The following is a 13,234-nucleotide window of genomic DNA, read 5'->3' on the forward strand; positions in this document are numbered from 1 at the left end:
GGTGCACGAAGGAGTCATCTCTGCTGTGTGAATGTCTGTGGGTCTGAGCTCGAGGACCTTCTGCATAAATGCCAGGTCAATGCCCTTGGTTCTTTGCAGTTTGGACCCCCAGGTGGAGCCTAAAACACAAGTCAGGTGGGTCAGACTGTGCTTGATGCCTTTACGAGAGGCTGTATTGACTCCTAGAGGAAACCAATGTGGCAGGGGTGGGGAGGGCTGCACACGGACGCTCTCACTGGGGCTTTGTGGTTCCCAGTCATCCCGTATGATCCTGAAAACAAATGATACCGTGAGGAAGGGCTTCCCATGGGCCCCGCTGGTTAGGCCTCCAGGGCAGTTCAGAAACCAAACAAGTGGGCATTTTCAACTCACGTTAAAAAAACTAGTTGGGAGTCATGGACAAATCCGAGATGTGTGTGCAATTTGCGTTCGTATCATTTGGTGTTTGGATTTCTTTGGTCCTGCTGGGTCCTGTTCCAACATTGTATCAGAGTTGGCGTTTTGCTTTAAAAACATAAAGCAAAGTACGTGATAAAGCCACTGGAATTGTCATCCAAATACCAACTTTTCTTCAGCTTTACGAAGACCTGGTTTCCTACAGAAAGGTGGTGTCTACACTGGTGTATGGTTTTAACAGAGATGAGCTGAGGTTAACTTGAAACTTCTTTCCTAAGCAGCTGCCATGATGTATTCCAAAGTTGGTGAGGGCGCATCTCACCACTAGGTCGATGTCTCGGGAGCGTCTTGCCTGGGCATTCTTAAAATATGCTCCAGTCCCCAAACCGAGGAACCTGTGCGGGAGCCCCTCACAGCCTGCATCCTGCATGATGAATGTGGAGGCGTCGCTGGAAGGACACACGGCAGGACTTTCTGCTCCCACGGTGTGGACCATCGGGGGATCCTGGAAGGTGGTGGCATTCCTCCCGAAAAACTTGAAGGAACTTTTGGGAGCTTTCCCCCACTTCCCGCTCCTCCCGCCTGCCTCCTCCCCGGGCATGTCTCTGCCATCGCTCACTGCCCACCAGGCCGGGCAGAACCCCACCACTTTGCAGGTGGGGTGGCTGCTGCCCGTGGCAGAGACGGATGACATATTTATTAGCTTGTCAAAACCTCCCCTGTTTATGGAAGTCTCACCCGGCTAAACAAAACAGTCTGCTTCCCATTGGCTCATCGAGAGGCCCCTGTTGAGAGCTTCAGCAAAGTGCTTGATGAGGCATAAAATGATGATTAATTAATTTACTGCTCGGTTCATCCTCACACCGCGTGGCTGATGGCTCTCCCAGCGGTCAGCCCTCGCTCGGCGGCGCGCGCCCGGCCTGCCTTTGCTTTGACCTGAGCTCGGGGCTCAGAGACTTTGGGCAGGAAGAAGAAGAAGGCAAGCACAGAGTCTCTGGGGAGGGATGGGTGGGGGACCCCAGGAAACAGGTGCGGACCACAGAGCAGCCTCGGCGCACCTGCCCTGGGACCAGCGCTGGAGTCCGGGAGGGATTTCGGAGTCCGGGAGGGATTTCAGCGCCCAAGGATGTGGTGGGGGCGGGGGCCTGGCCTCCATCCCCACCGGACCGGCAGCTTGCGCCCATGGTCACTGCAGGAGATGGACGCTGTCCCCCAGTGCCTGGCACCAGGACGGCTGGAGAGCTGCATGCCTGCCTGTCTGCCCTTCACGTGGGATCTGTGTGCGAGGAGGCGCCACCTGGACAACATGAGATCCAGCGCGGCTGCCAATGGGTCAGGACTGAAGTTCAAGGAAAGGGAGGCTTTAAGGGATGGGGTTTCCTTTTTCCTTCTTAATTCAACTCTACATGGTACCCAAGTGGTTCCATTTGTTGGGTTTTAAGAGCTTAGGCAGTGTAATCTTTTTGAAAGTTAGAGAAATGTTTCACATGGGAGGTCTTGGTTGATTATGTACTTCCCACTGGCCAAGAAGAACAGGCTTGCAGATGGAACTCAGGTATACAGCAGAATGACAGACTGACACACTCACAGTCCCGAGGGACTCCAGTGATGGGTTATCACCTTTTCTCCAAGCACACGGTCCTCACGGTGCAGGTTCTATGAAGTGAAGGAGACTCGGCCGCAGGTCAGGTGACCAGCTCACGGTCAAGGGACGTATCTGAGCCCTGGAGAGCGTGTGGGAGTACTGAGGGCTGCGAGCTTGGGGCAGCAGGAGCCCTACACTCTCCTTTCCATCTGAACTGCCATAGCAGAGGGGCTGGTGGTGCATGGGGGGCACTGTAATCCCCCCGTGGGTGACCAGAGAACCATAGGCCCTGCGGGACAGCTGTGTCTGCCCTTCCCCTGGCCCTTCGCAGCTGAGTGGCTAAGAAAAGGGGCTCAGAGACCATCTGCTGTGGCCCAGCCGAAGCTGGACGAGCCAACCTTCACCAAGCTAGGCTCTCCAAGAACCCCTGACCCAGTCTGGCTGTTCCCCAAGACAGAGCTGGGGACATTGAGAGTGACTGTGACATGTTTGGGGGCCACATCAGGCCACAGGGACAGATGGCCGACCTGTTGGCAAGGGGCTACTGCTCCACTGGGTCAGGTCCTGGGCAGCAGGGTCCAGAGAAGCTCCAGATGGGCAGGAGGCCTGTATGGACCGGGCACCCCTCCAGGCTCCCGTCTGATGAAGAATGCTGCCCTTGCGGAATGCAGTCTCACACGGGACAGGTGCACCTGCAGCCCGGTGTCCCCCGCAAGCCTGACCCTGTGCCAGCCACTCACCCCAAAGGGCATAGAGCAGAGGGCACCACCCATGCTGGGTCACGGCTGCTGGTCTTTGCTTATAAACAGGGTCATCTTACCTTGAGATGGTATTGGGTGTGGAGTGAGCTGGAAGGTCTTCTAGAAACGTAAATTCCAGAGCAAGAGCTCCCGTCTTGTCGGGGTTTCCTCGAAGAGGAGTCTGTAAAGACACAACCCAGTCATATGTGAAAAGTGCTAAAAAGCCCGTCAGTCAAGAAGCCAGTTTACCTGCGCTCCTCTCCACATTGTCCAAACTCTCCGCACAACAGAACACGACATTAAAGAATCACATGCTTAATTTCTCCAGGAAAGGGGAGTGCACGTTCCTTAGGATACAGCACAATAATACAATCTTGGCCCTCTTAATTTAAGGTATTCTTAGTAACTCAAGGGATCTCTGTTAAGCACCCATGTGGGGGACATCCCAGCCCCATGTGCTGTCCCTGGGCCGACGATGAGTCCAGGACAGAGGCATGGAAGGTGGGCGGGGGCGTTGGTGGGCTGCCATGGGGAACGTCTGCCCTTCGGGGGGTTGAGACAGCTTCAGGAAGAGGGTTCACTGAGTAAAGACTGTGAGTTGGGTTCTCTCAGTCCATGGCCCTGGGTAGGTCGGCGTTCCCACAGACAGGGAGCAGCATGGCGCCCAGAGGCCAGGCCTGGCGTTTGATGTTAGGGACAATGGGGCATCATGGAGGCCAGGGGACAGGACACACAGTTAACCAGAGTGTGGGGGTTGGGGCGTTTGGCCCTGTCCCAAAGGTACATGGGATGGGCTGGGCTGGTAGTGGGGACGAGGACATCACCTTACCCAGGAAAGCCTGGGAGTTGAGAAACTCTGTGTGCAGAGGGCTACTGGAGGTCAGAATTGAAATCTGGTGTAAACACACGTACGGCGATGCCTGCACGCACGGGTGCTTCCTCAGGACAACCCAAGGCTTGGTTTCCCGGTGTAGGAACAGACGGCAGTGCCCTATAGGATGCTCTGATGGAGGTAATATGGGACTGAGAGTGGTGCCAGCAAGTCTGGCTCATTCCTGCCTGGCTCCCATTGCCCGTGGAAGATGTCCAAGGACGGGGCCCGGCGCAGGCGGAGGGCGCTGTGGGTCCTTTCCGGGCAGGGTGGAGGGCGACTCTCCATCCTGGGAGCACACCTGGAGGGGGTTGTTGATCCCGAACTTCTCTTCTCCTCTTCTCACGCCCCGCCTGCACGTGAGAGACTGGCTGTCCCAGTCAACAGGGTCACTTTGGTGTCACTAGGATTTTAAAGCACCACTTCTGTGAGGTCATGAACGTGTGAAGGTCTCCAAGGCACAGTTTGAGTTTTGAACACTTTTTTCTTTTTTAAAAAAATTCAACACTGTGTTTTGCCAGACCTGACCACGGGCTGGTTTAAAATCAGAACTCAGTGTTTGGAGGCTGGCTAAATGTGGCTGAGCACTTCCTAAGGCCAATTAGGACATCATCCCGGAAAGGCAGTCTGTGCTAATGGGGCCTCCCCCGCTCCTGCTCCGGTGAATAAACTCGGGCTTCACACGTGGCACAATAGCCCCATCTGGCTCGCACCATTTTCTAAGAATTTCTTTTTCCTACTGACTGTTAGCCATGTGTCCAGGATATTCCAGTAATGAGCGCCACATTTCCTCCTGCGTGCAAATAATTCAGCTCCAGAATCAGGACTTGATCAAAACTTCCAAGACGGAGTATTTAAAAAAAAAAAGGGGGGTATCTTTCTCCTTTTTCTGAAATTCCCAAACTGTCTTGTAATTGAACATCACAGGAAAAGTGAAGAAAGGCGCGATAGCCAAGGAGCGCCGGTCAGCGTGTGGGACCCGGGAGGCAGGTGCCCTGCCTCAGCTCTCTCGCGGCCAGCAGGGGAGCCGCGGGCGGGGACTGCCTGACCCCTGTCCCTGACCCCGGAGCTGGAGAAGCTCAGAGGTGCGTTTTCCCTCCAATACAGGAAGCTGTAGGGGGAAAGGTGGAGGAAGCTGATTGAAATGATAAAATCGTGGCGAGCAAAAGGTGGAAACTGGCTGCAGGTAGACGAGGGAGCTCTGATTGCGAGCTGTGTCCTGGGGGCCGGCGTGCACTTCCGCCCCACAGACGGAGTGTCCTGGGGCTCGCAGGGGACACGGCCCCCAGGTCACAGGAGGTGACCTCTTCAAGGAGCCTGAGGAGGCCCTCTCATGCCTCGTGGGTTTTGATTGTAATAAAGGAAAGGTGTTGGTTTTCTATCGGTCCGACTTCATGAACTCTAAGGGTCCTTCATGAGTGAAATTTAAAGTTGTTGCTTTTTTTTTTTTCCAAAAAAGTATCAGGAACTTGCACTAAATCTACAACAGAATAATAGACACAACTATCTGTTTCTTGAACAAATGAAGGATGCATTGGACTTAAACCCAAATGATCGCATACACTCCTTTCTACCTCATGGGGGGGCTCTGTTTTTCATGGGAATATTTTTAAGGACCCCATCGCCCTGTGAGGTGTGTATTGACTTGTTCATTATTTTGAAAGTAAAGTAAAAAGAAAAAAATTAAATGTCTATTCTTCCCTTGTGATTTGAAAGGGCTACAGTAGAGGAATTTCCCCTCTAATACAGGAACGGGGACAGTATCTCATTTAAAACCCTGAGTTTGCACAGTAGAGACCAGAGGGCGAAGCAGCCACAGTACAAAGTGACAGTGATTCCTCCTCTATGGCTTCATTCAGTCCTCCGGGCCACGCTGACACCCGCCAGCCGCGGACCAGCCGCCCACCACCCCGCGGGGCTGCGTGGCAGCAAGAGGACATGGAAGGCGTCCGCCGGCACGACGGCCACCGTGGATCGGCCGTCTGAGCTCACCTGGCTGCCGTAGTCCCATCAGATGTGCCGCGGCCTCCGGAGACGCTCCCGCGTGCAGGTGCTGGCGAAGGTGGGGCCAGGGGAGCGGTGGGGGGATGGCGCGCAGGGCCGCTCCCAGGCTCAGAAAGATGCAAGCCTCAGGGTCGTCAGAGACCTTCCCGTACTGACGCAGATTTACTGCTCCAGAAAAAAGAAAAAAAGCAGCCTTGTGGTATGATCAAAGCTAATAAAATAGAAAGCAAATGGCGCTGTGGCCGAAAGGAACCGCGTTCCACGTAATGGGCGCTCATCGACCGGTAACCTGCGGCCCGCGTGCCTATGGATTTCTGCTTCGTCTGTTTGCGGCTCTAAGAAGCAGCCGTCGGGCCTCCCCGGACAGGACGAGGGGAGAGTTAACAAAGCTGCGTTCTGTCTAGCGTTACACAAAGCGGTCGAGTTAAACGCGGCGTGGGTGGGAAAGCCAGCTCCGGGGCTGATGGGAGCCAGGGCCTGGAGCCTCGTGCCACACTTCTGGACGGTGCTGTGGATTACCATCCAGAGTGGCATCCTCCCCGTTCACGAAAGTGGTGGGAGGATTCGTCAGTCCTGCATCCCCGGGTGGGGACTTAAAACCAGCATCCTTCCTGTGGAGTGATTCTTAACGTAACGGCCACCTGGCTTGGGTTGGGTCCCCTCTGTGCAAACGTGACACAGTTGATCTGAGCTCACTGCGCACAGAGAGACGGACTGGTTGCATTATTGTGCATACAACTTCAAAGGCAGAGTTCCCCGGGGGCGCCCCAGTCAGGGGAGGGCGCAGCTCCTGGGTCTGGCTCGGGTCGTGATCTCAGGTCTGTGGGATCAAGCCCTGCACCAGGCTCTGTACTCAACGGGGGAGTCTGCTTGAGATTCTGTCCCTGTCCCTCCCCTCACTTGTGCTCCCTCTTTCTCAAATAAATAATCAAATAAACACATAAAATCTTAAGAAAAGAAAAAAAAAAGCAGAGCTTCCATATGGGTGAGGGGGCGTCCGAAGCCCTGGGAGCAGTGCTAGGCAGAGCCAAAGAGGCGCCTGGGGAGGCGGTCTCAGCCTCAGCAGGATCTCGGCAGGAAAGCTGTCCCCCACCCCTGCCCTGGACACTTTTCCTGCGACAGTGGACTCGCAGGCTCACTGGCAGCCCGTCCCGAGCTAAGCCGGGTACCGTCGGAAATGTCTCCCTGCGTCGTGGATCTGAGCTCAGGCCTGTTCCTGGGCCAGGGGCCCGGGCCACTCCGCCATCTTCTCCCTTGGAGGAGGACAGTTGCAGTTCCCTTGGGTCCTCTCCTGGCTGAGTCACTGCCACCCGGTTCTCTCCCCTGAACGTCCAGGCTGGCCTCCTCTCCTGTCTCCCTCGCGGGGCCCTGGGGTGAACCTGCCTGGGTAGAGCGGCATTGTCCAGAGGGAGCACAGCTGTGGAGAAGAGAAAGCTTTGGCCCAGGCCCCCATGGCAGGAGCGGCAGGTCTGGGCCTGAATCTCAGGTGTCCAACCCCGGCCTGTGTTCTCCCAGTGGGACTCCTGCATGCTTCTCGTCGGCCCACAGTGCACGGCCGGGTGCTGCCTCTATCCCCTGTGCGGGCTTCCTCACCATAACCGGGCCGGCCTTGCCTCAGGATGCCTCCGTGCTCAGCAGCCAGGAGGGAGGGGGAGGGGGAGCGGGCAGCTCCTTGTTGCTTTAGCACTAGAACCTGTCTGGTTTGCTCCACAGCTAAACAGGGAGCATATCAACCTCAGACTACAGAAGGAGAAACTGAGGCTGAGGGAGGCCGTTGCCTTGGGAGGAATAACTAGGCGTATTTGAGTTCCTGCGTGAGATGATGCTTACATGGGAACAGAGTTCACGAACACTGTCAATGACCTTACAAACACAGACCATCTCCGCAGTCGGAGCCCTCTGACTCTCTTTGCTCCCGAAATGAACCCACTCTGTGCGGTGGCCCGGGCTCTGTGTCCCTCACTGCCCTGCGTGGGAGTGGCTTGCAGGATGGAGAACGTCTCTTTCGGGAGGCAAGGAGCAGCCTGGCAGGGACCCTGCCATCTCCGCTCCTGCCTTTGCAGCTCCGCCAACCCCACTGTTCGCACAAAGCGATTCTCGGGTCAGGAACCGTGCGTCCTTCTGGAAGTGTGTTCTGCGGCCCTGCAGTCAAGCTTTGCTCAAAGTCAAACGTTGGTGGCATCACCGGTGTTCGGTTCAAATGTTCCCTGCAAGACGCGCAGCCGTGTCGTGGGGACGTCCCGGGCAACGGGGCTCTAGGAGGAGTCAGATCATCGCAGACCTGGCTCCAGAGCAGTTCAGCAGGGGGCCAGCCGCCTGTGGACCTTGGTCCAACCTCTCCTCCTAGCTGAAGACAGACACCAGCGACAAGGCGGGTAGCAGCCCGCGAACAGCAAGGGCAGGAGAAAGGGCCCGTCCAGGGGAACATCTTTCACATCTGCGAACCACGAATCATAGCACCTGGAAGGGAGGCAGAGCCCTTGGTCTGGACACCGGCCCCGCTGCGCACCGGGGTCCCCACGGCCAGGGTGGCGAGCGGCTTCGGTGTGGTTTTCAGGAGAAAGAGAACAGGAAAACTTAAGTGCATTAAGCACCAGCCAGGGGACTCGCGATGGCTGAATTACCCTCTGCAGCTTTTCCATTTTTAAAAAGCTGTAGCCCGGAAGGGAGGCCATGATGTCGAATGATCACGGACTCAAACCGCGCCTCAGACCTGCCGGGGTCTGTCCCCTGAGCCAGCTTTCCCTCATCGGTAGCCCTTGGGTTGGTCAGTCCCTTCCTCTCTTGGCCTGGCTGCACCTGGCTGTGCCCATCACTTCCCAGTTCCACAGATGGTGACATCGTGGCAGGCACTTCACATCGTCCAGGGTGGGAGCATTTACACCATAGAAATAGGCAAACGCTACACATCAGAGCTTTTGTGTCCAGGACTGCTGGCTGTTCGGTATCTGCCAGCACCCCCTTTCTCTCACGGGCATGCTTCTCTGTGCGAGGGGAAACGTGGGAGCACGGAGGCCACGCTGTCGGGGTGTGGGGAGGGAGTCAATGACGTCACCCAGGCATGGGTTTGGCCCACCGTACACGCCTGATAAACGTACAGTTACAGCTGCCCTTCGTTTTGCTCTTAGCGCTGTCTTTGGGCTTGCTTCTGTGTGTAGTTCGCCCGGTTGGATAGCGCTCCCCGCGCTGAGAAAGCGAAGCATGGGGCAGGTGTCGCCTCCCAGAAAAATACACTTCACTGAGATTCAGTTTCAAGGTGAATTTTGCACAACTTGCGGAGGGCAAAAATAAAACCCAGCAAGAAGTGGCAGAGATTGAGCAGATAAGCCCCAAATGAGTCAGAGGCACCTGAGGCCTCCGATTCCCTCCCGGGGTTTCCAGGAGGCCTTGTGAGCAGGTGTCCTCACGTCCCGCCCACGCCTCCATGGTTCCACAGGTGTCCACCCGGCTCCCGAGGCTCAGATGTCTTCCGAGTGTGTTTTTCCTTCTTGCTGGCACACGGCTGACTCAAGCAGACATGGGCACTGCAGGGAAGGAGGAGAAGGCGAAGCCTCCAAACCGTATGGTGAGCTCTGCTTTCCAAAACATTCCACCCTTGTGCACAAGCGCAGACCCGCCCACTGTGCCGTGTGTCTGGGACGCGGCTGCAGCCAGCACAGCCACTGGCGTCCTGCTAGCAGGCGGCCCCTGAGCAAGGGGGTTTCTTCTCACATCTGGAGTTCCCTTGCAAAGGGTGTTTCACAGCAAGTCTTTAGAGGCTCTCAGTGCACCTGGCAGTATTCTGTTCTTTATTTTTTGAACTCTGACCCACTGCATTGTTTTATGTAAGTAACGAACACAGTTCAGGCGAGAATCTCAGTCTCCCCTCCAAAGAGCATGGACGGTGACCAGTGGAGCAAATTACCAGGCACAGGAGACAGAAAGAGGGGAAGTCCCCTCCCCATGCCTCCCGATTCCCTGTGACAGCTGATAATGGCCCCTTCCACTCTCTAAGGACCACTTGAATTCACTCCGTGGCCTCACATGCTTCCCTTCCTTCCCTCATGGTAAGTCCGTGGTGGGACCACAACGGACCCAGTGAGGCCATGCGGTTGGGTGCCCTTCACAGTTGGCCAAGATTTCCATTAGCAGCCACCTAAGGAGAATTAGAGAATATATGAAATCCAAGATCCTTCAGAGACCCTCCTTGTTCTACCACCGTTGGGTCCTGTTGGTGGAGACAACTTTGCTGACATGGAGCTTGCAAAGGCCAGAGGGGGATAGCAGGGCAGGGTGTCTGTGCCCGGCAGACATGCCCACCCTCTCCGATAGGCTTCCTGGCCTGGGGTTCTGCAGCTGAGTCCCAAAGCAAGGAGTGCAGCTGGCAAACTCCTGAATATGGCCCTGCTTCTCCCCATGATGCTGTGTGATGTGCTTGCTTAAGGCCCGACTCCACGCAGGACTCGTGGCAGGAAAGCGTGTGCCGACTGTCACATGGGGATGGAAGGGTCCTGGCTTTGCTTATCAGGAGAGTAACTGGAAAGCTCACACTTACGCGCAGGGTCCAGACCAGGGACCGACTGAGGAATCTCCGCGTTCTCATGACCCGACTGGCTCTCCATCTGACCCGAGCTGGCACGTGTCACTGCTAGGGCTGCTGTCCCACCCCCCTCCTGCTCCTTACGTCACATTCACCAAGAATCAGCTTTGGCTTTCCCTGGTCCTGTTCGAATCCTTTACCCCTGTTATCCAATTACACAGCTCAGTTAAATACCAACCAAGGAGGCACCTGGGGGGTTCCGTCCATGAAGCGTCAGCCTTCGGCTCGGGTCATGGTTCCGGGGTCCTGGGATTGGGTCCCGCATCGGGCTCCCTGCTCGGCGGGGAGGACACTTCTCCCTCCCCCTCTGCCCCCTGCTCCTCCCGCTCCTGCTCGCTCTCTCTGTCTCGCAAAAACAAATAAACAAAATATTTTAAAAAATCAGCCCAGAGCCTACTCAGTACCAACACACTTACTGTACGGAAAATTAACATAAGTTCGAGGAACGCTATTTTTTTTCTAGGAAAACTAAGTTGCATGTTTTGCAAAGACTTCATAAAAACGTCACTTAAACGTTCTGTCATACAACTGCACACAATCCAGAGAAATTCTACTTGCTCACCACACTCAGATTGTTTTGCAATTATCTTCAGGAATCGCGAGACTTTGTGGAAACAAACACACCAGGAATCATGATGCTGATTCCTCCCAATAAGGAAAGTCCTATCCAAAGAAAAGTCTTTGACCTTGTATCAAGATTAGCGATTGAATGAATATTTCTATTTGTAAACGTTTAAGGCATGTTCACATGTATGCTTGATAATTGAGTTATTTTTATTAATGAAGCGGCTTCTCACCCTGCTGGGGGGAGGAAGAGGCTGGCGCTGTATTCGGGACTCCTCCACTGGACGTGGTTTGGGGGGCGAGGCCACGGAGCATCGGCCCCTCTCACTCCTGAGCGGACCGAGCGCCTCCCCGGCAGTAGCCATGCCCGTCTTGACCTATTACCTCATAGTCGTTTTCCTAGTAATTAAACGTACATTACTCACAACGAAAGGTTACAGACATCAAGCACTTCCTGGCAGCATAATTGACAGGGATTTGTGGGGAAAATCCATGTACACGCGTATCAGGCGAGTCCCTGCGTTCCAAGACAACACAAAGATGACAGAGGCAAAGAACAAATGTTAAAGGTACCTGTTTTCCAATATTGTTTGAAAAGTGCATATCCAATTAGAGATGAATCTGTTTAAATTCTGCAGTAAAATAAGCTGATGAAAGAAAGAAAAAAAAAACTAGGTCAGCTGGAGATCTGTGTAAGTTGGGTCTCTAATGGGACGATCGTTAAAAATAATTTCAATTATTCACGTTTGAATGACTTTTATATAAAGCTTTTTAAATAACGTGAAATCTGCAGCGCAAAGGCTAAATGAAAGAATGGTCGAGCTAATCTCCGACATATTATCTGAGCTTGTACATTGTGGAAAGGAGCCCAGTAGAATGTTAAATCCCACATAAAATATTCTGGTTTCCTCTGGTTTATTTTAGAGCCGTGGTGTCATTTATGATTACATTTTATGAGAAGATAATTACAAGCAGAACTGCTTTTCTAAGCTTGAAAAAGGTAATCTAAACGCTAAGATTAATGCATTTGGGACATTAATAAGCTCAGTTCTCTCCAACTTGATGGATTTGTAACTCTCCCTGCAGTGCAGACTTGAGGTGGTCACCCTTCTCTGCAGAGTCCGTGCATGCCACAGACTTCCTTCCCCCTAACGGAGAGGAAAGCAGTCCTCCGAGGCTCACGTGGGATAAAGCCCCCACTCTGTAAGGAATATTGGCATATTGTATATTGAGTCATACAAAGAATCAAGAGCTCTGCAAACAATGCAGATGTTACAAAGTGGGGCCAGAAACGTCTCTGTCTTTTGCTGCGATCACCATGGCATTCTATCCAAAGCAAATGGTAAGTCAAGCAAAATAGAAATTTAGAAATTTTCAAAGGAGTAAAGGGTAAAATGAAAAGAGTAAAACCTCCTGAAAGTGAAAGTGAAACTTCCAAGTATATTAGATGAGTAATCACACCACCACCCTCTTTGAAGTTTGGGCTTGGGGAAATTTTAATTTCTGGGTGTTTATCCAAAGGAAATGAAATCACTATCCTGAAGACATATCTGCACTCCCATGTTTATTGCAGCATTATTCACAATAGTCATGACATGGAAACGGCCTACAAGGGTGGGGGTTAAGAAGGTGTGGGACATACTACGAAGGAATACCACTCAGTTGTAAAAAGGAGGAAACCCTGCCATTTGGGACAACATGAATGGACCTTGAGGGCATTATGCTAAGTGAAATAAGTCAGAATGAGAAAGACAAATGCTGTCTCATCTTTCTTATGTGGAATCTGAAACATTTTTGAACTCTTAGAAACAAAACAGATTGATCCTTGCCAAAGGCAGAGAGCAAGAGCTGGGGAAATGGGTGAGTGGGGTCAAAAGGCACGAACTTGGAGTTACCAAATACATAAGTCATGGGGAAGTCATGCACAGCATGCCGGGTACGGTTAATAATACTGTATTATATATTTGAAGGATGCCAAGAAGTGGATGTTTAAAGTTCTCGCCATACGTACATACATACAAATGTTAACTCACATTTTGTTTTGATGTGTTAAGTAACCTAATGGTGATCATCCTTTCACAGGCATACCTCTATCGCATCACGATATTGCATACCCTGAACTTACACTATGTCATATGTCGATATATTTTCACAGAACTGGAAAAAAATTGGGCTTTGGGGATACTTCCTTTCTAAAGAAGGAGAATTCATCTCCCAGATGAGGTGATGAGCTTCTCTACTGGGTCCCTGAGTTCTGCTAATTAGCTCTGAAAAAAATGCTCATTTCCCAACATTCAGTGAAATGCCTGATGACTAATCCTTGCTCCAGGGATCCTGGGGGTCCCGTGCACAGAAGAGGGTGAGGTCTCTGCCACGGACTGTGTCCCTGGAAATGACAGGGCACCATGCCTCTGGTTACCAAGTTATAGTGATCATAAATAAAAGTGAACATTTTATCATTTGAAGTATAACAATGTATCTATTAGATACAATAA

This window comes from Ailuropoda melanoleuca, chromosome 3, assembly GCF_002007445.2.
Source record: "Ailuropoda melanoleuca isolate Jingjing chromosome 3, ASM200744v2, whole genome shotgun sequence".
In the NCBI taxonomy this organism is placed as follows: domain Eukaryota; kingdom Metazoa; phylum Chordata; class Mammalia; order Carnivora; family Ursidae; genus Ailuropoda; species Ailuropoda melanoleuca.